Source organism: Canis lupus, chromosome 10 (genome assembly GCF_003254725.2).
Source record: "Canis lupus dingo isolate Sandy chromosome 10, ASM325472v2, whole genome shotgun sequence".
Taxonomy (NCBI): domain Eukaryota; kingdom Metazoa; phylum Chordata; class Mammalia; order Carnivora; family Canidae; genus Canis; species Canis lupus.
In genome coordinates, this window is record NC_064252.1 from 10,571,256 (window position 1) to 10,596,316 (window position 25,061).

At 40.2% G+C, this 25,061-nt stretch overlaps 1 long non-coding RNA gene across 1 annotated transcript in view; it reads left to right on the forward strand.

The window, feature by feature from the left end:
• LOC112677807 (uncharacterized) overlaps positions 1-21,077 on the forward strand; it is a 52,971-nt gene extending 31,894 nt beyond the window's left edge. The window contains exons 6-9 of the long non-coding RNA XR_007413365.1: positions 7,142-8,050; positions 17,041-17,076; positions 17,435-17,538; positions 18,538-21,077. This is a non-coding gene — a long non-coding RNA (uncharacterized LOC112677807). The remainder of the gene's footprint in view (positions 1-7,141; positions 8,051-17,040; positions 17,077-17,434; positions 17,539-18,537) is intronic.
• Positions 21,078-25,061: the final 3,984 nt, after the last annotated feature.

The window sequence follows — 25,061 nt, forward strand, 5'->3', positions numbered from 1 at the left end:
GAAGAAAAGCCGAGGCATAGAACTGATGTAAGATTTGGGTGGAAAAGGCACAAGACAAGGTCCCAGGGTCCTTACTGACCTTACCCAGCATGAGGCAAAGAGCCAGGAGCAAGTCATTCCACGCTTTTGAGCAAAGGCTTTACCTTATTCTTGCCCATGTGACTTTGAAGCCTCTAGAGTTACTGTAGCTTCATTAACGATTTCTAAGTAACCACACCACGATCCTCCTTAACTGTGCTTATGGTCCACCTATTACCTGACACACTGACTGACTTATTTTATTTCAGTACTATGTGGTCTCCTAAAAAGAATTTGATGTTTATAACAAAAGCACAAAGACACAAACTTAAAAAAAAAAAAGAGAGTGAAAGACAGTAGTCAACAAATAAAGGAGAAAGGGAAGATTATGTTCTAAGAGAAAAGCGATAGAAAGAATAACTAAATTTGAAATTCAATTCAATAAACATTTACTGCAGATTATCTCCAAATCTAATTTCTTCACCAGCATTGGACAGACATTAAGAAGGCTGCCATTTACCTGCTGTGACTTTGGGCACAGTTAGTTAACTCTCCATGACTATACTTCTCTATCTAAAAAATGGAGATACCAGTGAGTAGGGGGGAGGAGGATAAAACTTTCCCAGAAATTAGTACAACTTCAAATTATGCCTATTTCTTTCATTCCTAACCTAGTAAAAGTTCCTGAAAGAAAAGTCTGAGAGAGAGGAGAGGGCCAACACTTATTATGCACCTACTATATGTTAGTATTCTACAAGGCAGCTCATTTAACCACTAAAGCTTGTGAGAAAACATTTTAAGATTTATTTATTTTAGAGAGGGAGTGATTGATTGACAGTGAGCACATGTGGGAGGGGCAGAGGGAGAAGGAGAGAGAATCTCAAGCAAACTCCCTGCTGAGCATGGAACCCAATACAGGGCTCGATCTCACAATACTGAGATCAGGACATGAGCCAAAATCAAGAGTTGGTCACTCAATTGACTGTGCCACCCAGGTGCCCCAAAAAACATTTTTACCAGTATAAAGATGAAGTCTTAGAGATCCCAGAACTTAGATCAGAAGCTTCAAGTGACCTAAAATCTACTCTTATGAAGCATAGCACAGACTGATGCTCTACAGAGTAGGATCCCCACATCAACCTGCTTTAGAATCCCTCAAAATGCTTCTTCCTAGACTCTTCCCTGAGACCTGCTTAATTTCACTCTCTTGATAGTAGCAGAATTTCTTGATGACAGTGGTTTTTAATAAGCCACCCACTGCCATGATTGTCCTGCACACTCAAGAGCCATTGGTTTATTGGTCAGGAGCACGGACTCTGAAATTAGGCCTGGTCCTGGTTTTGCTCTGTTCTAGATATGTGACCTTGGGCATATTGCTTAACCTTTCTGAGATTTTTTTTTTTTTACCTCGTTCAAAACATGGAGATAGTAGAAGTTCATAAAGTTACTGCAATGAGGGGGGCCTGGTTGGCTCAGTCGGTTAAGCGGGTGTCTTTGGCTCAGGTCATAATCCCAGGGTCCTGGGATCAAGCTCTATGACAGGCTCCCTGCTCAGCGGGGAGTCCGCTTCACCTTCTCCCTCTGCCCCAACCACACACACCCCTGCTTGTATTCTTGCTCGGTCTCTCTCTCTCTCTCTCTCTCTCTCAAATAAACAAAATCTTTTAAAAAGTGGGAGGGAGGGGTTAAATGATGATGATGATGAATGAATGCTTCGTGCCAAGTTTAAGGTTTAGAACATGGTAATTATTTTTCCTCCACATAACATTAACTTGATTTATTTTCTGCTTCCTCATTCAACTTCAGGATTCATTAGTTTTTATTTCTTCCCCATCTCTTAACTGAAACGAGCCAAGTAAATATTACCAGTGGCCTCCCTTGCTAAATGCAGTGACCTCTTTTCCAATTTCATGCATCTTTGAATTCATTTTGTCCATTATTTATTTATTAAAATTGTACTATACATCTGTTCTGGGCCTGACACTGGACCAAGTAGAAAGTATACAATGATGGATATAACAGGTGCCATATCTACCCTCATAGACCCTTCAAGCCTGTGCTGGAAACACTGACTTCAGTAAGTAATCCTATGGTGCTGTAAAAGTACAGCTTGTCCTAAAAGAAAATGACAGAAGGGATATTTTGTCAAAGAGGGTCAGGGAAGGTCTGAAACCTAAGAAGGAGCCATGTATGAAAATAATAGTGCTCAGGGCGCCTGGATGGCTCAGTCTATTAAGCATCTGACTCTTGATTTAGGCTTAGGTCATGATCTTAGGGTCCTATATGGAGTCCCATGTTTGGCTTCATGCTGGGTGGGGACCCTGCTTAAGATTCTCTTTCTCTCATTCCCTCTGCCCCTCCCTCCTGAATGCTCTTTCTAAAAAAAAATAATAAATAAATAAATAAATAAATAAATAAATAAATAAATATTCTCACAGAAGGAACAGCAGCATGTGGGAAGACCCTGAGGAAGTAAAAGAACACCCATGTGGCTGGAGAAGAAGGGCAATATGAGGTAAACCAGGCGAACAGGGATGGGCTCACCCTGTAAACCATCATGAAGGTGTGAGCTGAATCCCCAGGGCAACTTGAGGCCATTGGAAGACTTTGAGCCAGAGGAGGATATAATCACTGAGGCTATGATGTGGATGGGTTAGATAGGGGACAGAAGAGAAGATGAAAGAACAGTTGGTTTGGACAGCGTGGATTTGGGTGCTGAGAGTGGAGATAGACACACAAATGGGAGAATTTGAGATAGATTTTCAGTGGAAAATTCAGAAAATCTGATGCTGGATTGAATGTGGAAAATAAAAAAGGAAGAGGCGCCATGAACTCTTCTGAAGCTCAAGGTTGAACAACTGTCAGAATCGTAGAGCCGATTTACCGAGAAGAGGCATGAAATCACCCCCTGGAGGAAGCACCAGGATCTCTACCTTTGTAGAAATCTCCGGTGTGATTCTGACGGCTAGCCCTTGTTGAGAGGAGGCAACCCAGAGAAGCCCTATAGAGAATGGCAGTCAGGTGTAATGGTTCACAATCATATCTTTCTTTGGAGGTGGTTTGTCTTGTTCGAGTCTTGTCACTCCCCAGCTATATTGCTGGGAAAGCTGATTTCTTCACATATAAAATGAAAATAATAATAGAACCTGCCTCAAAGGTGCCATAAAAGTGGTTATCCTATAAAACATTTGCAACACTTTGGAGCTACCATTTTTAAATTGATTGAATAAATCAGGTATGTATTGCCCTGCCCTTTGCTTGATGGATTCACCTCTTTTTCCATGTGATGATTTCCTATATCCCTCCCTAATGGATAGTTTCCCTTGACTCCTCCTCCTACCACCCCTGACCCCAGCTGATCATCTAGGCCATTTCTCCTGCTTGCACAATTGTAGGCCTTAACACACATTAGAGTTATACTTCTTTGTCTTCTGAATAAGACTTAGGAATCCTGGAAGTAGCTGGCCTTAGCTTACACACATTAATATCCATAGAAATTAGTCTGATGTCATGGCTCGAAGCCCAGAATGAGTTAGCTGGATTTAAATGATTTTAGCTAAATTAAAAGCAGGATAAAAAAAAAAAAAAAAAGCAGGATAGTCTTAGGAAATGCATCTCACAAACCAAGTCTCTTATTTAATTGTAGGGTATCATATGGATGCAGACACAGCAAGTTACACCCAAAGGATATAAAAAATTCACCCTAAGTGTCTATTTAGGCCCAGCCTTGAGCTTAAACCAGTCATGCCAAACATAACACCTTTCTTATCTACCTCTCACCTCTGCTTTGTTCTTCCTGAGCAATGTGGGGCCCATGCCTTTCTGTGGAACAGAAGAAAGGGGAAGGGGAGTGCGGAGGAAGACACACTCCTACAACTTGACAAAACTTTCCTTCACCCCTTAATGAGGAAAAGAAGGTAGAGCAAGCTGCTACTGTATGTACCAGAACAGGCGCACTCAGGGGCCTTTGAGTCCTTTCTTCCCGGGTGGTCTGGTGTAGACAGTCCACACATCAGTGGGCAGATAGCAACGTTAGTAGAGTAGCAAACGACCCTGGAACAACCTTCAGGGTAGGATCTGTGGTTTTTGCCATGCTCTTGTTGGGAAGCACAGCTTGGGCTCTTTCACGTTAATGCTTCTGGAGTCTTCATGCCCCAGAGAGTAGGTGTGACATACTGGTTGTGCATTTTAAACCAAAACAATTTCAGAATCTGGTTTCTCTCATGCTAAGGTTGCTAAAGCCTTCTATCTCCAGAAAGCCTGGGGAGGTACTAGTCATGCCTTTCAAACCACAATAATTTGATGGAGGGTTTGAATTCCTAAGGGAAAAGATGAAAGAGCGTTTCACTCTACCTTGCAGTCTCAAGGCAAATGGGCAAAGCAGGAGGCAGTTTGACATGTACGAGCCGCCAGTTCTGGGAGCCAAACAGACCTGTGTCCAAATCCTGACTCATTCACTTTTTAGTTTTGTGTTCGGTAGAGTGGTTAATACTAAGACTAATACTTACACTTGAATGTGTTTGCCACATCACACACAGTGTTCTGTGCTTTATATACAGTGACTTAATCTTAAGAAAAATAAAACCCACGAGGAAGACACTACTATCATATTTTCCAGTGAAGGAAACTGAGGCACAGAAAGGTTTAGTTAACAAGTACAAGCTGGTTAACAGCAGAGCCAAAGATTCAAACCCAGGCAGTGTAGCTCTAAGCCCATGGAGTCTGGCTCCAGATACCTAGGCCTATATCCACTGTCTTCACCTGCCTTCATGTGCCTCAGGCACACATCATCTGACTCTCAGAATCTGAGTTTCCTCATCTGTAAAAGTTGGTCCTATGAGCCAACCTCAGTGAGGCCTAAGACAAGGTAAGTAGAACCCTAGACACCAAAGGGTCACCCATACTAGGTCAAGTGCCTTTCATTTCCAACTGGTTCATAGTGTGTTATCAGAATTTTAGGTAAATTCTAATAAAATTCAGCATCTAGAGAGCCTATGGACACCAAGTGTAATGGCTGGAATGGACAGATTGGAGGCTTAAAATTCGAGTTTCCCCAAACTCAAATTGCTTCAAAAGGCAGTGAGCCCCTGAAGCCAGGGGCTGTCTCACTATGTGTAAATGAACTGTGGCTTTTACTGACAGAAGCCCACCAATAGGTAACGACCAGCAGGGGGTACAAGTCAAAAGTTTGATGAGCCCAGAGGAGACCAATTACTTGGCTGGGCGGGGGGAGAGCACTGAGAAAAGTCCTTGAAGCATGATCAGAACATTTCCAGAAAGAGAAGAGGAAAGGCCAATGTCAAGAGAGGAATTTGCATGATCAAAGGCACCGAGGCGTGAGAACTCCCTTCACACAGGGTTAGTGAAAGGGGAGCGGGCTCTGAACAACAGCAAGACTGAAGGAGGTGTGGGAAGCTGTCTAAGAAGAAGCTCTGCAGGCCTTGAATGTCACATTTAAAAGGAAAGGACATCCTTGGACCTGTGCTTTAGTGCGAGACAATTTGTGTGCTGTTCTGTGTGTGGATTAAAGTGAAGAGCCTAGGTATTCAGGGAGACCGATTTTGAGGGAGAGAGTATAGGGGAACATTTGGTTTTCTTTTTCACCAACATAATCAAGATACACACCAAAATACATCAATATATTAAAATCTTTAAAAGGGAAGGGCCAAAAGTTATTTGCCACTGGACTGAAAATAGAAATACGCCATTACAGCCACTAAGGAAGATCAAACCAAAAAAATTGTAGTTGTTAGAAACTACTACATAAAATTGCAGATGTGCGAAGACATGCCATTGTAGAATTACGCACATATTTCCACCGGAGAACGGAACCTGGACAGAGCATGTGAAGTAAGCAAAGAAGTAAACAAAATGTTCAAAGCTCAAGAAGTGCTTTATTTTTCACCAAGTAGGGCCAATGTTGTTTTCTTTGAAATCAGCTTTCATATGCCTTGAAGAGAAGCTGATAGAGTGCTGTGGAAAACTCGACTTCTGAAATCACGATGAAAACTGCAACTCGACATGAGCAACCTGGTACTATGTCAGAGCGACAGGTTCTTGAACTTTTGACCCACACACCCAAAAAAAGTAGACTGAAAGAATGTTTCAGAAGAGTCAAGTGAGAGTGAGAGTAGTAGAAAAGGGCATGCGGGGATGGGTGCTGGGCCGTCGAATGCGGTTGTCCACACTGGCCAATCGTCCTCCCACAAAATCCCAAACTTAAATACTATTTCTTCAAGGTCCTCCCCTTTTTAAGCGATAGGCTCCCTATTAAATGTCTTTCCCCAAATTCATCATCCTCACTACTTGTGTGGGTAATTAGTCTAAATGTTTTTTCTCAAACATGGCCTTTTAACCCTTCTTTAAATATTTTATGTATGCATACTTTATTTTATCAATTTAACTGCAAACATTTTTAATATGGGAGTATTTGGGTAGCTTTCTGTAATTTTATCATCATGGCTTGCATGGAATGTAAAAACAAACAAGAGAACAATATTCGCAACAATAGCTAAGACCTGTTGAACGCTAACCATGTGCTCAGCATTGTTGCTGGAGCTGTTCATGTATTAACTCACTTAATCATCACAACAAGTACCTGAAGTAGATACTGTCACTGCCCCCAATTTACACCTGAAAAACCTGAGCCATGAGAAGGTTAATTATCTTTATCACACTCCCATAGCCAGTAAATGTATGATCCCAGGCAGTCAGACACCGGAACTGTGCTTCAACATACCCTACAATACTTTTTTAAATTTAAATTCAAAAAGGAAAACAGGAAAAAAAATGAAAATCAGAGGTCCTAGCTAGGAACTACAGATAAGACGGGAGGATCAAGTAAGGGCTGGCTTTTTTTAAATGTGGGAAACGATCTTTCTATGCAGGATTTTGTGGCCCATTCTGATACAGGGTCATCTTTGACATCAAAACTAAAGGCAACGTGATTCCTCAGAGCTCTGCCTCCACGGCGATGCCTCTATCCTCATGTGCTGCCACTTACTGGGATCTAAAGATAAATGTGAATCAATTAGAGACAGTGTTAGTGGGCAAAAAAGCAGCATCCCAAAAGAAAACATATCCATTCCTTACTGAAACAGTGACCTCTTCTCTTACTTTCTAGTTAGCTGATAGCTGTGATTGGCCATTGAGAAGAGGGAGGAGTAATGACTTCAATGACCCCAGAAGATTCCAGAGCAGAGAACAGCAGCAGTCTGGCTTTGTTCTTTGGTACCAAGTGCCCCCGTCAACCACTGCAGTAAGTACTCGTCTGCCTTTGGGCCCTATTAGCCCACACAGTAAACCCCGCTGGAAAGTAGGGCTGAGCTGTGAGTGCTATTGGTACTGTCTCCATTCTATGCTGGTTCTTTTAGACTTTGTGTTTCTATGGGGTCTACTCGTTGGTTTCCACTTTGATTTCTCCAATATTGAAGATATATTATATTGGCTTCTCTCCAGCTCTCAGAATGCTCTCTTCTTTAGTTCTATTCCTATGATCACTTGCTGTCCACTTGGCCAGCTACCCATATTGTCATGAAAGGAGAGTGTCACAGTAGGTAATATCACATCAGACTACAAACCTGGTACAAACTGGACCTTTAACTCATTCTTACCCTTCCCATACCCATCACATACTGTATCACATGCAAGGCTTATTCTGGGCATGACTGGGGGTAGGAAGATTGTTATGCATCTGATGTCCTCTCCAGTAGGCCTTCGGTAATGACATGAAAAATGTCACACCAGATCATTGACAGTCTTCAAAGATGGCTACAACAATTCTTCCAATTCTTATGCACCTGCCCCTTTGTGATGTAATCTTGTCACTACTCCCATCAAGACACAGAGGCTATTTCCCCTCCCCTAGACTCTATGCCAGCCCCGCAACTTCACTTAAACAGAAGGGGCATCAGATGACTTCAGGCTTTAAAAGGCCTTTCAGCTTTTGCTCTCAGGCCCTTGCTGCCCTAAGAGCACCACGTAAGGAATCCTGGGCCAGCCTCCATGAGAAGACACCAATCCCAGCCGGCAGGTAAACCCAACCTCAAGGCATGGGAAGGAGGCCTTCCAGCCTCTCTTGTGCTGCTAGATGCCTGTGGCCAGATCAGGGACCCCAGGCAGGCCAGCAAAAGAGTCACCAAGCTGAGCCCTGCCCAAACTTCTAGAACACAGCAATTTATGGGCAGAAAAAATAAGTTTTGGCAAAGTTTGCTATGAAGGAACGGCTAATTGATAAAAACTCGAAATGAAAATTGAGACAAGAAACAAATACCTCTTATATTACCATGATACAGCATACTATCTTTTAAACAATCACCACTAAAGTTTTGTATATTGTCTAACTACCCTCCCACTATTACTCCCCCTACACACAACACACACACACACACACACACACACACACACTTCAATCTCCCACCTGCCCTGTTCATATACTCTTTTGGGCATTTCATTTCCCAGTGTCCGTGTTTCTGTATTGCCAGCTCAGTTTTTTTAAATTATCCATATTCCCATAGATTCAGATCCTCCAGTCTATGAAGAGTACCTATCGTATACTATGTATCAGAAACTGTTCTTCACCATCACATTACCAGGCACAGCCATCATTATTCTGCTCATTTTATATATGAGAAAGCTGAGAGCCAGTAGGTTAAGTCTCCTCAAAGTCACACAGAGCTAATCACAGGTAAGGAGCTAAGATTTGAATCCAGGTAGGAAGGCCCAAGTCAATGCTCTTAAGATCTACACTGTGCTGCACTACACTTTCTAGTGGCCCCCAGGCACTCCAAGCCTTACATGTTCAAAACAAAAATCACTCTTCTCTCACAGACCCCATATTCTTCATATTCCCTACTTTGATAAGGATTACCATTTACTTACATGCCCAAAGAAACCTCCCCCATTTTTGAGAAGAAACCACATTGTATGGAATCATGCTTTCTTATCCATCTCCTTACCATCATCACCTTCCACCAGGAGACCATGGCCTTGATCTTACACAAATGCAAATAGTCTTGTTGCTCGCATCCTTACCTGTGATTGGATGGGTGAGCCATTCTTCCTTTTCCTTTTTCTTTTCCACCAATCCATGTCTACATCACTACTAAGAATATACATTCGGAGGGGTAGCCTACCTTGAGAGGTGCAAGATAATGAGCCACAGTGGTATGATTATGTGTGTAACTGTGTGTTTGCAGGAGGTATTACTTGAAGACAGGGTAACCAACTCATTCCAGTTAGCCCCAGACTTTTCCTATTTTAGCACTGGAAATCCAACATCTCAGGAAACTGTTCGTTCCCTAGTGTGCAAACCAGAACAACTGGTCACCCTTCTTGAGGGAGCTGTTTAACTAAGTGATTGAATAGAGGAGGCTATGCTTACATCGTTTCCAGTGAAGCCAGCTAGAGTCACAGCTTTTCTCTTCTTTTCACAAAATTAACCAGAAAGACAGGAGATGATCATACCACCAATTTCATAAACTCTCATTTAGATCAACAAACCAACAGCTTTTGAAACAGAGGACTGTCCCTTCCTTCTTAAAATATTTTCTTCACTTGGTTTCCAGTGAAAGCAAGAGGAGAGAGTGTGAGAGGACTCTCCTAGTTTCTTCTAGCTTAACTTCTTAATCTCCTTTAATGATTCCTCTCCCACTATCTTACTCTGGAAAGCCCCAAGTTTCTAAGTTTGGCCCTATGATTTTCTCTATTGGTATCTATCAGATAGGTGACCTTATCTAGTGAACCTTCAAGTTCACAATCAATTTCAGGGTAGATATAGAGTCAAAGAAAGATCAAAATGTCACCTCTGTTATTAGTTTTTGAAATATTTTATATTGCAGAACATAAAGGAAAGAAAAGATCAATTCTGTGTTACAACCATTGCATATGGTAGTCCTTGTCCTTCTGCCTGGAACTCCGTAGAACTATTTTTGCCCTGAGTCACAGGGTAACTAGACTTGCTAATATTTTGCTATCTCACTCAGTCGTAGGAACATTTGGATAACCACAGGCCTCTCCCAGTGCAAACTACATCTTGAAAAACTCACAGCATGGAAGATTAGAAAATTTATATTCTCTGAAGGCAGACATCCCAAACAGATACAAGAAAATTAGTGAAACTTGGTTCTTTCTCTCAAACTCACCAGTTATGTCAAACCTCCTCCTGGGGAAGAGGGACTCCGAAAACAGTGAAAAGTCAGGACTGTAACACTGATGGAGGCTCCTCATAGGAACATAGACATTGGGGAATGTGTTCTTCCTATAATAAATATGTTTGTGCTAATACCTTTCCATTATATCTCCAGCTTCCATCTCTCCCCTGAGCTTATATATCCACCTGCCTCTTCAGCTTCTCTGCTTGGAAGTCTAATAGACATTTCAAACTCAACATATCTAGTAGAGAATTTGATTCCCCCCCCCCCCCACTATCTTCCTCATTTCTGTATTGTTTGCTAGGTTTTCTAGAGTAACGTTGCTGCCCCAGTGAAATACCATAGGCCGGGAGGCTTAAACAACAGAAATTTGTTTTCTCACAGTTCTGGAGACTAGCAGTCTAAGATCAAAGTGCCAGTATGGTTGGTTTCTCCTGAGATCCATCTTGGCTTTTAAGTGACCACCTTCTTGCTGTTGTCTTACACACCTTTTTCTCTATGTACAAACATCCTTCATCTTCCTCCCCTTATAAGGACACAAGACCTGTTGGATTACAGCCTTATTTTTATTTTTTTTTTAAGATTTTACTTATTTATTCATGAGAGACACACACGGGGAGAGAAGCAGGCTCCACACAGGGAGCCTGATGTGGGACTCCAACCTGGGACTTCAGGATCACGCCCTGAGCCGAAGGCAGGCGTTTAACCGCTGAGCCACTCAGGTATCCCAGCCCCACTTTTTTGACTTAATTTAACCTTAACTTCCTCCTTCAAGCCCCTGTCTCCAAACGCAGTCAAATTGGGATTTGGGTTTCAACACAAGAAGTGGGGTTGAGGAAAGATACAACTCAGCCCGTGACTGATCGTTCCACAGTGCCTTCCATTTCAGGAAGTGGCACCACCATTGACCAGTTGCTTTGGCCAAAACCTAAAGAATCATGTAGGATATCTCCTCCCCTCATACCCTACACCCAGGTCATTAACAAGTTATGGCAACTCTACCAATTCCACATCCCACCACTTCCACTACAAACTGTCAGGTTCAACCATCATTTTATGCCTGCTTTACTGCAACAGTCTTCTAACTGGTTTTATTGCTTCCTTTCTTGCTCTGCTACAGTCTGTCTTCCATATATCCACCAGAAGTAGGTTTAAAAGTAAGTTAGATATCATTACCTCCCTGATTTCAACACACCCAAATGGCTTCTCATTATATTTAGAACAAAACCCAACTGCAGTTTATGACCCACCATCATCACCCCCTGCTAACCTCTCTGTCCTTATTGCAGATCACCATGCCCTTGTCATTCACTTAACTCCAGTCATTTTGGCTTCCTTGATTTTCTCAAACCAGGCAAAGCTCAATTCTGTGTCATAACCAACATCCACAGTGGTGCTAGTCCTTCTGCTTGAAACTCTGTAGAACTCTTTTTATTTTATGTATGTCTCTGCTCAAATATGACTTCCTTCATAAAATCTTCCCTGACCTTCCTATTTAAAATACACCCACCTCCATCCTAATGACTCCCTTACCCTCCTTTACTTTTCTTCAAAGCATTTACAACAGTCTGAAACTATATTGTATTTTTATTTATTTTTTTTATTGTTAGTCTTTTCTACTAGACTAGCTTCATGATGGATTCTTTTTCTCTGCTATACCACCAGCACTGAGAAGAGTCTTAGACATAAAATGAACACTCAGCAAATATTAGTTCAGCAATAATAATTTATGCAATTTAAATCTTTCTACTTTGAAATTTTTGTCATGCCACTTCCTTTCTTAAGCCCTCCAGTGACTTCTTATTGCTCTCTGGGTAAAATCCAAGTATCCTGCATGGTGTATAAGGCCCTTTCAGGTGCACTTCTAGTTACTCTCAACTGCTCTTAACAAATTTCAAAGGCCAGAATTGTGCCTGTTTATTTTGGAATCCTTGGTCTCCAGCAGGGTACCAGGCACAAAATGGCTACAAAGCAATCAAGTGTCAGGAATTACTATATAAATCAGAGTGCATAGAAAGTCTTGATTTTACTAGTTGGTTACTATGTTGATAAAATGGTGGCAATAAAATCAGCCCTACCTATCTTACAGGTTTATATTTTTAATCAAATTAAGTTAATATTTATAAAGCGATTACTATGTTCTTGGCACTCTCCCATGTGCTAGGAATACATTAGTGATGATTCCAGCCTTCGTGGAACTCATGCTATATTAAAGACGTTTAACTAAATACCGAAACACATATTAAGTACAATTGAGAGAACTAAATCAACAAAAGATGGTGAAGAGTATCTGGTTCATACGAACATCTTGTATTTCGTAGTCAGACAAAGCCTCATGGAGACGATGAGATGTGAACAGACTCAGAGGGGTTGAAGGAACAAGCCATGTGGCTATCTGGGGGAAGAACATTTCCGTGAGAGGTTACAAGTACAAAGGCCCTGAGGCAAAAGCACGTCTATAGTGTGTAAGGCCATATTCTGATATTTTGGGTCATAAAAATAAGTCTCAGTAAATTTAAAAGGATTCAAATTGTACAAAGTATACTCTTAGACCATAATGGGAATAAATAAATTTAATAAATAAAGATAAATAACAGAAAGTATCTGTGGATAATCCCTAAGTATTTGAAAACTAATACTTCTAAACAACCCATAAATCAAAGAAGAAATCAAAATGGAATTTAGAAAGTATTTTAAATGGAATGAAACTGAAAATACAAAATACCAAAATTTGTAAGATGCAGTTAAGTTTAGAGAACTAAAATATGTATATCAGAGAAGAACAAAGTTTTGAAATTAACAATTTCAGCTTCTATCTTAAGAAACTGGAAAACAAAGAGCAAATAAAACCCAAGACAAGGAGAAGAAAGTAAATGATAAAGATCAGAGCAAAAAATAATGAAAGAGAATACAGAAAAATAGAGAAAAATCAATTAAATAAAAAAATGGCTCTTGAGAAAAATCAATAAAACTGATAAACCCCTCATAAGAAAGATCATAAAAAGAGGACAGATACAAACTACCAACATCAGGAATAAGAGAAGTGACAATACAAATTCTACTAATAAAGAGAAAAATAGGGGCGCCTGGGTGGCTCAGGCAGTTAAGTGTCTGACTCTTGCTTTCAGCTCAGGTCATGATCTCAGGGTCGTGAGATGGAGTCCAGCATCGGGCTCCTCACTGGCCGTGAAGCCCGCTTAAGATTGCCTCTCTTCCTCTCTCTCTTCCCTCTCCTGCTTACACATTCACACGCTTGAAAGAAAGAAAGATTATTAATAACTTTATGCCAATACACTCAACAACTTTAATAAAATGCAAAAAAGGTGCTGAATAGCATGAGCTACTTTAGCTCATTCTGAAGGGAAGAGGTAGATTTTGAATATTCCTCTCTCTATTAAGAAATTAAATCTACTTTTAAACTGCAATCTGTTAAAGAAGTTGAATGAAAATCCTTTCCACAAAGAAAATTCACTGGTGAATTTTCAATTCCAATGAGAGAAGAGGCCATCGCAGGGTTTTGAGCAGAAGAGTGATACACCATCATTGACTGTGTTTTAACAGTCTATTTTGATGAGAACATATTTTAATAAAATAAGGTAAGAATCAGGGAGACCAAATAATAATATGGAAAGCAAAGTATTTTGTAAATTATAAACAAGTCAATATGAATAATCAGTACTGCAATAAGAGTCATTTTCTTAGTATGCCATTTCTGATAAGATACTCTACACAGGCCTCTTACAAATAAGTCTTTTGATAAAATACATTTTGGCAGGGAGGGCTCTCAGAAAAATGTGGGGAATGCTGCTTGGATGTGTACTGAAGTACAATGGAGCTAATCAAAACAAAACGTCATGCTTACTGATAGGACCCTAGAATAAATTGTTATTTTTTTAATGTGAGGTGCTTGGTCTTGGCTTATGATGCCAGAAATACGCAATATTTAACATTATTCCAAAGAACTAGTCTCCCTTAAACCACCTACCTACAGTCATTGTTCCTCTGACTGATGATCAGAGACCCCTTGTAGGATTTAATTCCAACTTGTGCCAGAATAATCCAGAAGAGGCTCCATCTACATCTACAAAAGCTCCCAGGGCCTAAAGATATTGGATATGATATTTATCTACAATGGCCAGAGATAATTTAAACCTTTCAGGAAGTAGAGAACCAGAAAGACTAAGAAAATAGAGCCAAGGCTACAACCAGGTAACTGGAACCAAAAATCAAGTTCAAGACCTGAAGCACCAGTGGGTAACAAGCTCATGTCGAGGAGAAGTTGGAACCAGGATTGTGTTCATGGGTAAGGTTGTGAATATGGAATATGCAACAGTTTCTTTTACAAAGAATCTGGAATAGGTTTGGGGGGGGGGTCATTTGTACCAAGTGGCTAAAAAATGTATATAATCCAACACATGCCTAATTTAGTGCTCTACAACATAATGATTTAATTTAACACTCTTAAAAGACAATGCAATGACAAGAGTATCTGGCTCCTTGGTGGGTGGACAGGGATGATTTTTTGGGAGGAAAATAAGTACCCTGTAGAGAATTACCAACCCCATCCACATATAAAGTCAATTCTGCTGACACATAAATGTTTTTCACAGGTAGACACTGCAGTTTCTATTTAGCACATGGGCCTTCCACCTGGGGAAGTCCAGCTTGGCGATGACATTTCGGTCCAGCTCACAAAGTTTACCTATTGGCTGCTGTGTGCTTTATAGCGATGTTTTCTAAAGCTAAGAATTATTTGGAAAACAAAAGTGATGAGCCAACTAACCCACATATGTCATATTGAAATCTTAGGAGGAAATTCTGCCTACAAGACACATACATAGACACACACCAGTTTTTAATATTTGAGTTTCACCAAGCTCTATTAAATGGCTTCAGAATGTTTGAAACTTATCAAAAATTTCTGAGAAATCTTTATTTCAATATTTTTCCGACAAATGTTTTTTTTTTATTCATTTATATACTCACTCAATAAACACACATTGAAGTCCATCCTCAAGAGTTAGCACTCCGTTTATAATGATGAAAAGCAAAGGTTCCTAAACTCAAGGACTTTGGTTTAGTGAAGGACAGAAGAGTATGCAAGTAGCTACAACTCAAAGAGACAAGCTGATCAGAGAAATATAAACGAGTACCTTAAGGTTAAAGAGAAGGAAGTGACTAACTGCCGGTGTCTTAGAAGACCTATACAGAGTTACCTAATGACCTGGATCTTGATGGATTGGAAAGATTTTATGAAAGGGAGAAACAGAAAGAGCAACAGAAGGGACAAAGCCTGGAGGTATTTAAGATCACAGTAAGCCTTCTGCCACCTTGAAGAGGTCTTCTACCTTTTGGTTCCCTCAGTATCTAGCACCTAACCAGTAATGAATTGTAACCTGTAGACCTTGTGGCTGTGGCTGAAAATGATGTATTCATTTTATGCTTATTATGAAATCATGATAGTGATGATAATACTAATAATGACAAAATAGGATCTTGCTATGGAGCCCGACCAAAGTGTCCATGTGGTTGTGCTAACCAATTACTTACCATAGTAATAAACCTGCTTGCATTTTCCATTTCTAAATCTTTCATTATACTCTGATAAGTACTAACATAGATTATGGTTATTTGTTGAGTCTGAAAGATTAAAACTTTTCTTCTTTGACTATTATAAAGACACTAGCCCTTCCAAAATAAATCTGCATATTCTAAATAATTTCTGTCAAAATTCCGATAATACATGCACACACACACAACTAAATTATACTAAAATAAATCTGGAAAGTAATAGAAATGAGATAATAAAACTAGTACAAAAACTAAGATTGGACTAATCTTGTCAGATATAACCTATTACAATATGTAGTATAGCCTCTGAAATAAATATGCATTACTGGGTTAAGTGTAAGCAGAATGTATGGCTCAGAACTAGAACCTATTATATATAGCACCATGGTATTCGATAAAGGAGACACCATTATTCAATGAGCAAGTGAAGCTTTAGTCAATAGTGCTGTCTGAGTGATCAGTTAGCAATTTGAGAGAAAAAATCTGTTTAGAACCTCATTTCATCTCACACACCACAACAAATTTTATTTTTTTTTAATTTTTATTTATTTATGATAGTCACACAGAGAGACAGAGAGAGGCAGAGACATAGGCAGAGGGAGAAGCAGGCTCCATGTACTGGGAGCCCGACGTGGGATTCGATCCCAGGTCTCCAGGATCGCGCCCTGGGCCAAAGGCAGGCGCTAAACCGCTGCGCCACCCAGGGATCCCTACAACAAATTTTAGATAAATTAAGTAAACATGAAAAATCAAACAACAGAAATTAGTTGAAAAAAAGTAAGATGAATATCAAATGTCTGGAAGCAAAAAAGGATTTACTAAGTTTAGAAATGATTAAAGACATAAGGGGAAAAATGAAAGATCACACTATATGAAAATATAAAACTTCAATACAGAAACAGAAAATCATGAGATTAGGATCAAATTATAGGAACGTCTGCTGAAAAATATTAAAATATTAATATCTTACTGTATCAGGAGCTTATATTACTTGACCAAAAACTCCACAGAAGTAAAGGGAGGAGGGAGATACAAATAAATGTAAATGTATCAGGAGCTTATATTACTTGACCAAAAACTCCACAGAAGTAAAAGGGGGAGGGAGATACAAATAAATGCAAAATTAAGTAAAAGTGAAAGGGAAATTGAAAACAATTATATTATTTAATTATAACTAATCAATAACGTATACAACTTATATTCATCATTCATAATAGCAACAAAATAAAACAGCACAGATATCACTGTTTTGCTGATACTATTCAATAGTATTTTTTGTAACTAATCATATTTAACACAGATGCAGAGATGGTACAGTGGAGAATCCTGATGCTTGGTAAGGGCACTGTCACTACTTTTATCTTCTTGATTTTTTAAAAATGTCTTTAATAATGTATTATATTTATAATAAAAAATAAAAAGTAGCACATGTCTATAATAATTAAGAAAAAGATCTTATCCAAATTGCTAAAACATAATCCTATACATTCAGAATTCCCACTGTCTGCTGGACAGCAACAGGTCTCTCAGTAAGGAAGGGTGATTTCATCTGCCTGCATATGCTGAGGCAGCACAGTAGAGAAATACCAGTAGTCTATCTGTTCCAAGTGTTTAATAACAGAATAAGTGTTTCTATAGAGCCATTATGAGTCAAAGCCAGAATTTTAAAAATTTATTTATTTATTTACTTTTAGAAAACAACATACAAATAACTAAAACTTGTGTATCCAGCAGAGATATATGCTGTGAACAGTGTGACTGAATCACTAGGAACTTTGCCTAGAGAGGGCTCATTTGTGTAAGTGCTGCAAAAATTTTATCACCTATTTCTCTTTTCTTAAAACAACAACAAAAAAAAAAAAACCCCACATTGATGGAGGCATCTGAGTTTATTTCAATATAGTTTTAAATACTTATAAAATCACTCCACCTCAACACTATTTGTTGGTGGTGCTAGTAGCAGTCGTAGAGGTGTGTCGTGAGGGTGATTCTTGACAGCTCACTGAAATCCGTGTGATGAATGAATAGAACAATAGATGGGAACTACAATGTGCTGATGGGACAAAGGGCCAAGAAGTTCAACACAGAGGTTAGAGGGAGAGAAGTGTCATGAAGGGTCACAGAAATCTCCACATGCTCATTCATTCCTCGAGCCAGAAACCATTTACTGAGTTTCCCCCTTGTCCTTCTACCTTGTATAAAACATGTAAGAAAGTCAAGGCCCTTCTTTTAAAATTAGTTCATAAAATTGTTGAACCAGCTACAGTGAATAAATTTACATTTCTCTTTCTGCAAGACCTATTTAGAAACTATTATCTTGTGAAGCTGTTTTGTAAAATGTAGAACCATCATCAGGACCAGGCCACTATAATCCTCATTTTTTAACCCAGGAGAAAGGAGAATGGGGATGGTTGAGGCTAGCCTCTGGGTACCTAATCTGACCAGGCAAATCAGTCCTATAAAAATGAAATGAACCTACCTTCCTTGGCTTCTATCCACCTGATAGGATACACAGGGAACTTGCAGACTGTGGGTCCTCATGTATCAGCTGCTGGATTTTTCCTCCACTGACCATGGGAGTTTCCAGTTCAGGAGTTTGGTGGTCACCCTGTCCTAGACAGAGTGAGGGCAGGAGGACCTGATCACACAGTGCTTATATGTTGCTTTCCTCTCTTCTTCCCTCAGAGGGTGGAAAGGTGCTTTAGGAATGGTGATTAATAAAGAATAAGAGTGAAACTAATTTGAACTTGATTGTAGGAAGGTTTTTCATTTACTGTATCCTTTCTGTATCTGACAGGGTTAAAAGAAACCACAAACATTTTTCCAACAAAGCTGAAGAAGAATCAACACTTAAAAAAAAAAATCAGAATACAAGTTTAAGTGACTTGATGTAAAATAAATGAAAATCAATACCTTTTCTTTATAGTAGCATTAACTAGTCAGAAAATAAAAGGAGAAATAGCCTATTCCCCTCTTCCCCAAATAGGGTGGGAGTATAAGAAACCTGTTAGATTATACTGAGGGACAATGAACAGAAAGACATTTTTATAAAGTTATCAATTCTTTCCAAATTCATCTTAATGCAATTTCAATCCCACTAAAATATTTTTAGCTTTTTAAAAACCAGATAAAAGTTGTAAGTTAATACAAAAGTAGGTGAGGAAGATTACCCATAAGTTGAACCAGACAGGGTGGGACATTTGCTACATAACTATTAAGATAGTCTAAAAAGCTACTGTGACCAGATTATGGTGATATCACTGAAAAGACAAACCAGTAGCATCCAGAAAAAGATCCAGTTATCTATGCTAACTTAGATATAAGGCAATATATGGCAAAATTAGTATTTTCAATTTAGTTGGGAAAATTTCATCTATTTAACAAATAGACTGCTGGATTGCTGACCCAGCTAAAAGAAAACAAAGTTTAATTTTTTAATCTCTACCTCACAGCTCAATACAAAAATTTTCTATATATATCATATATATGTATACATAAAAATATATATGCAACTGTTTCTTTCACTTGCACCTTGGACTTTTGTCATCAGTACATACATTTATCTCATTCTTGCTTAATGGCTTTTGACTGTGATGATTTAATTATTTTAATGGACATAGGGATTGGTTCCATATTTTTAAGGATACAGTCATAGAAGCATAATCATTAGGCAAAAAGACGTGAGCATATAAAATATTACTAGTTATTGCTAAATTTCTGGCACAAAATTTTAGAAGGAATTCCTCATGTGGTTTCTTTTCTAAGGGATTATTTTCAGTTGACTTATGGATGTCTTAATTTGCCCACTAATCTACTTGATCAAGATAACAAGTATTAATTAATTAAGCATTTTCTTTGCTTCTGACAGTTAACTAAGGGCTAGGGAGAAGGCATTGGATGGTCAATGGATACAATACAAAGTTACCCTTAAGACTGTTTTAAAAAAAAAAAGAAAATTTTTTAGATACTTAAGTACCAAACTGGGTGATAGTGTCATGTGTTTTAAAGAATCAGAGATAAAAGAAAGGTTTTAAAAAGATAAAATTTGGCTATTTTCTGCAAATACATTCCCCCCAAATGGTTATAACTCCAAATCCATTTGGATCTTAGTCTTTATGGTGATTGATAATGTCCATGAGAACTGACCAACTACACAACTTCTGCTGTACCTTACAAAAGTTCAAATCACATAAATGATCGTGAGACAAGGCTAATTAAAGGGAAGGAAGGGAATGTACCCAACACTTATTTAACATGTACCATGTGCCATTGCCTTGATGAGAGTCTCTTCTATTTTTTTTTTTTTCACCTCTGGCATGACTTTGAAGGAGGATACTTTAGCAGTGAGTATCTAAAATGAGAGACAGTTCTAGGGACAAAAAGAGCATAAAAGAAAAGTTGGCATCTCTAGATCCCCTGTCTGCCTAGCACCGTGAAAGAACCTTGAAGCACAGTGTTTGTTTCACACAGAATACTCCAAGGCGGGCTCAAAGATACCTTCTATTTGGATACCAGAGGAGGAAGTACTAAGGACTGAATGGGGTCCTCAGGGACCTAAGTCCTAAGAAATTTCCATTTGAGGAGCAGAGGTTAAAAGTACATGGCCCTCGGCTGATAGAAGTCCTCTTATTTCCCATACTTGCATATGCCTGGGAAGTTACCCTACCACTAACACAACCACCACCTGCCTCCACTGCTCCGCTTCAGCCAATGTCTGACTGTATGGAATATGAAGAGCCAGTCTGCCTCAAATCATGGTAATTCTGCTGTACATTTATGCCTCAGAGTCCCTCATTGTTCAGGTCAACAACAGAATTTACCTGTGACTATATCCTTGATGAGCAATTTGACTATACCAGTGTCACCTCCCTTTCTCAGGTTTTTCCTAAAGAGCACTCTCTCAGTAAGTCACTTGGCTTGAATCTGTCTCTGGCTCTGCTTCTAGAGAACCCAACTTAAGACAAAGGGCATCTGGGATTCTGGTCATATTTCCATTTATCACACCTGACAAGTTCTAATCCTCACAATGACTCTACAAAGTAGGTGCTATTATTCCAATTGTATGAATTGATACATTAAGATTGGCCCACTGAGCCAGAGTCAGCAAAGAGGCAGATAGATCCCAGAGAGAACAGAAATCAACTGCTTAAATAGTTTCCCAAAAGAAACCACCAAAGGCTGCCTTTAAGAGGGAGGTATCTGGCTCTCCCACTCTGGGGCCATTCATTCTAACTTTCTACAAATTTACCCATTCAGAGAAAAGTTGTACATGAGGACACAAGATGTAGACTTTTCAATCGATTGTTATAAAGTCAGTGTTCTAAAGCTTCAAAATTAATCTTACTCATTTCTAATCTCTGGCACGAAGAACATACTAAATATTTTTCAAATTAATGCATGTCTGAGAACTCCACGATCTAAGTAGGAATTTAATTTCTCCCACCTTGGGTTTGGAGTCTCAATTATTTGTGCCTTCCACAGAGCTTGAATTTTGGTCCCTGTAGTGAGCATGTTGACCTGAATGCTGATAACATTTCTAGCTCCTCTTCCAACTGGGTGGGTCAGATTCATAAACATGCCTGGAAATCTGATGCTAAACTCAGTGGTTTAGCCTTCATTTGACTAAGAACAGCAAGAATGGAAAACAATGTCATGCTTGACCGGGTGGAAGAAAACTTAAGTGAGCACAAAGTAAAATTTTCAAAGTTTGGACCGTGGTGTGTTACAATCCACTGGTTGTCTGACATTGATGAAAGGATCTGCCTATTAATGTTGACAACTAAATCTGAGCTCTGTATAAAGCTACCCAGTTTGGTCTTACCATTCGAACTTCCTAAGCCTCAATGACCCCTTGAAGGATTGCCTTTAAATCACACTCGGTGTCTAGAAGCCCTATGGTCTAAAACAGTGACGTGTAATAGCTGGGAAGTACATTTATGAGTACAGGACAAGTGTCTTTTGAGATAACCCAATACTCTACCCCAGGTAGCGCTCATAGCTGCCTCTCACAGCATCATATTTTCCATTGGTGAGCTACAGATTCATAAATGTAGTGAAACACTGAAAATAATTGTTTTGTTAAGACTTTCGAAAATTCCTCATGATACTACATTCGTAAGATCTTGTCTTCAGCTGATTCAACATTTCAAATTTTCTGAGACTTTCAGTACATGCCTGCTATGCCTTTAATCAGAACATGTGTATTTTTGCCCCTTTCAAGTTATTTCCCTACTGATGTCACCACGGAGCAGGGATGTCAGAGGTGGGAGTAATCCTATTGTCACAAAGATAATCACTTTTTTCTTCCAATGATGGAAGGCAGAGGCAGGAATGAGCCATGGCATCGGTCTACACGATAGAAGATTTACAACTACAGGTTTTTAAAGCTCCTAGTTGAAAATGAAGAGGGAGACGTGGCATGGCAGGTGAATGCACAACAGAACAAGAATAAATTACTATGTCTGTCAGGCTAGATGGATCTAGAAATCGTTCAATCCTCAGGGCCAATGTGACCATAGCAATTTTTTTTTCCCCTGCAGGTCTCTTGTTTTGTTTGTTTGTTTGCTTCAGAAAGCAAAGCCAAACAAAATTTGGGAAGAATCCAAATGACCCACATTAAAAGAATAATATGGGAAATAATGTTAATACTACTTAATTTCAATTTCCCTGCTAAACTCATAGGCCAGTGTTGCTTGCATCAGACACTTGCTTCTTAAAACAATGAAAACAAGCAGAAGAAAATCTCCTTAACCATAAGGGAATCTCCATCTACGGATCATCTCCCCCGGTGATCTAAATTCACACTGAAGTTGAAAATGGTGATTTTGCTCTCAGCAACTGGACTGGAAAGACAGGGGCTTGAGAAATGGTATTTTTGTCTAAGAACCCTGAGTATCTTGCTGCCCCCCTTTTTTTTAATTTTTATTTATTTATGATAGTCACACACAGAGAGAGAGGGAGGCAGAGACACAGGCAGAGGGAGAAGCAGGCTCCATGCACCGGGAGCCTGATGTGGGACTCGATCCTGGGTCTCCAGGATCGCGCCCTGGGCCAAAGGCAGGCGCCAAACCGCTGCGCCACCTAGGGATCCCCATCTTGCTGCCTCTTGTAACGGCTCTTTACTTTTCACGTATCAGCTGACAAGTCAGCAGGTGTGCAGCTCTGATCCCAGAACCCCCCCTCCCCCAGAGCACAAACATGATAAGCCACCTCCTTATTGCATCCCCTCTCCCCATTCCCACCCACCAGGCAAGGGAGTTTAAGTCTCAGTCAAGTCTCATCGTGCTCAACATGAAGTGGAAAATGGGAGGAACAAAGCTGGAAGTCTTGGCCGGGAGGTGCCACAGCTCTGAAGTGAGGTCAGAAGGGTGACTGTGTGAATGTCAACGTTTCTCTTTCTCGTTCCGGTGCCATGGAAAACTAGGATGCCTGGAGAGAGAGAGAAAGGAACTGAGACGCTGGAAAGAGTACAAATATTGACTATGGGTTTGGGGTTGGCAACTTCTGGATCTCCACCCCTATTGCTGATAATGGCTCTTTACTGTACATGCTTTCCAGGAGTTTCTGAAGCTCAGCTCAAGAAGTTTCTGTTATGCTTCCAAAGTCTTTGCAAATGGCCCAAACACATACCCCCTACAGTTTACTGCCCCCCTCCCCCGTTCCACTTGAGCAGCTTTATCTGTTTTTACATAGTAACCTGCTATCTCAGATCATACTTAAAGGGCTCTCCTGTACACACCTCATTCAAGTTTTGAAAACCCTTTAGGTGTCAGGAGTCACAGGTCTATTCTAAGTAACAGGGCCAACTCTGTACCACACGGATCATGCCGCTCTGTCTAAGCCAGAGCCCTGCTAACATTGTCTCATAAAAGAGAGGAGGTGTGCTCTCTTCCTTGTAGGATAAGTGTGATGGTGAACAAGATAGATGCTAAAATTACTCAGAAATAAACCATGTGCATTAAGTGTTATAACCACACATCAATAGATTCCATTTTAGATTGTGGTTTTCAGGGTGTTAGCAGATTTGAACCCCATTTGCTTGGTTGGCTAATCTGCCCCTTTGGTAAGACAGATGCTTCTATTTTTCCTGTATAGAAAGGAGGTAAAAGGAAATGAATGTATGAGTTAAAGAGTAACATCATTTTTTAAAAGATCCTCCAGGCTTCTGTCTGGAGAATAGATTATTAGGTGGGGAAAAGACAACAGGGAAACCAGTAAGGCCTCTTGTGCCATAATCCAAAACAGAGGTAAACACCCACCTTGCAAAGCAAAGTTTATGGGGATAAACAAGTGTCACGTAGATGCCTGGACGGATCTACTTTGCCACGCCAGGAGAGAAAGGGACCAGGGCGGTGCATAGACTGCAGGACAAGACGGCGTTGGTTCAAACGCCAGGGTTGGGCCCAGTTACTGGATTCTTACGTTTCTGCTTTCGTAGGAGACTGAAAGTAGCACCCACCTCAGAAAGTCGTCAGGAATAGAGGAGAAGGTGTATGTGAGATGTCTGGAATAGTTCCCACCAGTCAGGGAGATTTTTTGCCTGGCACGTGAAGGACCTAAATGGGTCCCCTAGAGGGCAGCAGAGGAAAAAGAACAGAAGTGGAAGCGCCAAGTGCCAGATGCACCTTAGTTAGCAAGGTAACTGGACCATCTGGCTAGAAAAACCCAGGGAGAAGCCTTCTCTGAGCCACGCAAGGCAGAGGCTGAGCTCAGGGTCATGGATAGCCTGCTGTCTGTTCTGGCTAATAAAGATCTCAGTAGAGATAAAAGCAGTCACTGGGGCCAGCCTGGTAATGAGAAGGATCCAGGAAGTCCTGTGCAAACACACTTCCTTTTTTTTTTTTTTTTAATTGGAGTTCAATTTGCCAACATATAGCATAACACCCAGTGCTCATCCCATCAAGTGTCTCCAAATGGCCCACTCACACAGCCAGCAGGTGGAGGCTGGCTGCTGGCTGTTCGCTGGGAGCTCCACTGAGGCCCACTGTTTTTGAGCTTTTCAGTGCAACTGGACATGCTTCCCCCAGTTGGAGAACCGCCCACCTCCCCTGCAGCTAGAACACACTGGAACACAGGCCCTGACAACCACACACACCCGAGCAAGGTTGTGACCCAGAAGCAGGTGTTGGCAGAGAAACAAGTGCCATCTGGGGTCCATTAGGGTGAGAATGGCTGCAGGTAAATCAGTTTCCAGAAGGAGGGGTGGCCAAGGTCGTGCACCAGCCAAGACCCAGCACCAGCAACGTGTGTGTGCCTGGCAGGAGCAACAGTGCTCCTTCTACCAAAGCGGTTCTTCAGGGTGATTCTGGGCATTGGTCCTGT